Source organism: Octopus bimaculoides, chromosome 2 (genome assembly GCF_001194135.2).
Source record: "Octopus bimaculoides isolate UCB-OBI-ISO-001 chromosome 2, ASM119413v2, whole genome shotgun sequence".
NCBI classification, from domain to species: domain Eukaryota; kingdom Metazoa; phylum Mollusca; class Cephalopoda; order Octopoda; family Octopodidae; genus Octopus; species Octopus bimaculoides.
This window is the reverse complement of record NC_068982.1, coordinates 185,746,810-185,750,843: the sequence shown is the minus strand read 5'-3', so window position 1 is coordinate 185,750,843 and position 4,034 is coordinate 185,746,810.

Below are 4,034 nucleotides of genomic sequence, written 5' to 3'. Positions count from 1 at the left end.
TAGATCGACCCCAGAATGCAACTGGTACTTTATATATCCACCACGGAATGATTAAACGCGAAGTCGACCTCGGCAGAATTTGAACATAAAGCCAGACGAAATACTGCTAAGCATTTCGCCCGGCGTGCTAACCACTCGGCCAGCTCGCCGCCTTTAACTGTCACAATATAGTAACATTTCCTATGACACCAGCACACAATTGCCAGATGCTTACATTTTTTTATATTTTCCGTGACTTCTGTCTTTTAAGAAGTCATGGAACTGTTCAGCCCATGATCAACCATGTCAAAATAATGGTTTAATAAAGTTAAGTTTTATATGTGAAAGACTTTTTTGTTTTGAATGTGCTGTAGAAAGTGGTGAACGTTTGAGGTGATGAGGGGTGGGGGAGGCGCTAGGGATGTCGCTCGAGTATGAAGGGAGCGGCCGCCTGAAAAGGCTTGGGAACCACTGGCATAGAGGCTTCTGATGACATTTACTTTTGATGGGGATGGTTCTCAGTTGGTGTGATTTGAATAGTAGAGACCTCGAAGGAGTCACTGTGCTGGTATGATAAGGTTTTAGTTGTTGATATCGTTCATGTTGCTGTTAGTGACATATTTGCGCTGGTTGTTGCTGTTTGTTTGTAGTGATAGTTTTGTCGTAGACTCTCTAGTCTGTATTGTTCGTTGTATTGTTATTGCAGCTGGCGTATCAAGTGATGGAAGAGGTTCGGTAGTTGTGGTAGATCGTTGAGATTCTGTAATGCAACTAATAATGAACGCTTGAAAGTTTTTTCTCGGCTATTTTCATAGTTTTTTCCTTTATACTTGATCAGAATATTTTCTTATGCATAACTGATAATGATGATGATGATGATGATGATGATGATGATGACGACGACGACCACGACGATGATGATGAAGATGATGATGATGATGATGATGATGATGATGATGGTGATGGTGATGGTATGGTGGTGATCATGATCATGATGATGACAACGACGATGACGACGATGATGATGATGATGATATTTTTTATTTACCTTCCCTTTTTCTGTCTTCATCTCTTTGAATATGTCGCATGGAGAACAGCACACTTCGTGATCTTGTCTTGCTAACTCAGGATTTTCTCATAAGAAAGTCCGCCAGAATTCCCCAAAGAAAACGTTCACCTCAGAAGTGCAACCTAACTAAGGATTTCCTTTGAAGATGTAAAATTAAAAAGTATGTTTGGTTAATGGCTTTGTTAATTACGTTATTTGATTAGGTTTCAATAAGATCTCGTTCGTTTTTTCGTATGTACGTACGTACGTTCGTTCGTTCGTTCATTCTTTCGTTGGTTCGTTGGTTCGTTCGTTCTTACGTACGTACGTTCGTTCGTTCGTTCGCTCGTTCGTTCTTTCGTTCGTTCGTTCGTCGTTCGTTCTTTCGTTCGTTCGTTCGTTCGTTCTTTCATTCGTTCGTTCGTCCGAACGTACGTTCGTTCGATATTTCATGTCTACGTACATACGTACGTACGTACGTTCGTTCGTTCGTTCGTTCGTTCGTTCGTTCGTTCGTTCGATAATTCGTTCGTACGTACGTACGTTCGTCCCTTCGTTCGTTCGTTCGGTCGTTCGTTCGTTCGCTCGTTCGTTCTTACGTACGTTCGTTCATTCGTTCGTTCATTCGTACGTACGTTCGTTTTTTCGTTCGTACGTACGTTCGTTCGTTAGTTCGATCGATCTATTGTTCGTTCATTCGTTCCTTCGTTCGTTTTTTCATTCGTTCGTTCGTTCTTTCTTTCGTTCGTTCGTTCATTTGTTCGTTTGTTTGTTTCGTTCGATCGTTCGTTCGTTCGTACGTACGTACGTACGTTCATTGTTTCTTTCGGTCGTTCGTACGTACGTACGCACGTTCGTTCTTCCGTTCTATCGTTCTTTCGTTCCTTCGTTCGTACGTACGTACCTTCGTTCGATATTTCGCGCCTACGTTTATACGTACGTACGTACGATCGTTCGTCCTTACGTTCGTTCGGTCGGTCGTTCGTTCGTTCGTTCGTTTGTTCGGACATACGTACGTTCGTTCGTTCACTCGTTCGCTCTTTCGATCGTTCGTTCGATCGTTCGTTCTATCGTTCTTTCGTTCGTTCGTTCGTACGTACGTACGGTCGTTCGTTCGTTCTTTCATTCGATCGTTCATTCGTTCGTTTTTACGTACGTACATACATACGTGCCTTCGTTCCTTCGTTCGTACATACGAATGTAAGGTACGTTCGTTCGTTTGATCGTTCGGTCGTTCGTTCGTTCGTTCGTTCGTTTGTTCGTTCGTTCTTACGTACGTACGTTCGTTTGTTCGTTCGTTCATTCGTACGTACGTACGTATATTCGTTCTTTTGTTCGTTCGTACGTACGTTCATTCGTTCATTTATTCGTTCGTTCGTTCATTCGATCGTTCTTTTGTTCGTTTATTCGTTGGTTCTTTCGTTCGTTCGTTCGTTCATTCGTACGTACGTACGTACGTACGTTCTTTCGTTCCTTCGTTCGTATGTACGTACCTTCGTTCGTACGTACGTAATTTCGTTCGTTAGTTTGTACTTTCGTCCGTTCGTTCGTTCTTTTGATCGTTAGTTCGTTCGTTCGTAGGTACGTACGTACGTGAGTTCGTTCGTTCGATAGTTCATTCGTTCGTACGTTCGTTCTTAAGTACGTTCGTTCTTTCGTTCGTTCGTGTGTTCTTAGTTACGTACGTATTTGCGTACATTCGTCCGTTCATTCCTTCATTCGTTCGACCGTTCGTTCGTCCGTTCGTTCGTTCGTTTCTTCGTACGTACGTACGTACATTCGTTCGTTCATCGTACGTATGTACGTGCATTCGTTCGTTCGAACGTACGTACGGTCGTTCTTTCGTTCTTTCGTTCGTTCGTTTGTTCTTTCTTTCGTTCGTTCGTATGTTCGTTCGTTCGTTCGTACGTATGTGCGTGCGTGCGTTCGTTCGTTCGTATGTACGTACGTACGTACGTTCATTCGTTCGTTCATTCCTTCATTCTTTCGTTGGTTCGTTCGTTCTTACGTACGGACGTACGTACATTCGTTCGTTCGCTCGTTCGTTCTTTCGTTCATTCTTTCGTTTAAATTGTTATTTCGTTCGTTCATCCTTTCGTTCAGTCGTTCGTGCGTTCGTACGGACGTACGTATGTTCGTTCGTTCGCTCGTTCGTTCTTTCGTTCGTTCGTTCGTTCGTTCTTTTGTTAGTTCGTTCGTTCGTTCGTACGTACGTACGGTCTTTCGTTCGTTCGTTCGTTCTTTTGTACGTACGGATGCAAGGTACGTTCGTTCGTTCGATCATTCCTTCATTCGTTCGTTCGTTCCTTCGCTTCGTAATTCGTTCGTACTTACGTACGTACGTACGTACGTGCGTTCGTTCGTTCGTACGTACGTGCATGCGTTCGTTTGTTCGTTCGTATGTAGTACGTACGTTCGTATGAACATATGTACGTTCGTTCGTATGTACGTATGTACGTTCGTTCGTTCATTTGTCTCTTCTTTCGTTGGTTCGTTCGTTTGTTCGTGCATTCGTTTGTTCGTTCGTTCGTACGTACTTACTTACGTACATACGTACGTTCATTCATTCGTTTGTTCGTTTGTTCGTACGTACGTACGTGCGTTGGTTCGATATTTGTATCCACTATATATATATATAGCAATAATAATAATAACAACAACAACAACAACAACAACAACAACAACAACAACAACAATAATAATAATAATAATAATAATAATAATAATAATAATAATAATAATAATAATAAATGTATAAAATAGCTCCTACTCTGCGAAACTTTTTAATCTGTAAGTATGAGATCATGGAGAACCACACTGACGTTGAACAATGACAATGAATCTCTAAATGCTGGAGATGTAAGAATTTCATGTGGCATTTTCCAGGGTGACTCACTATCACCACTCATCTTCTGTCTAGCCCCAATACCGCTTTCAAAATTGCTCAATGATGCACAGTATGGTTATAAAATATTTGATAAAAATATAAATCATCTCATTTACATAG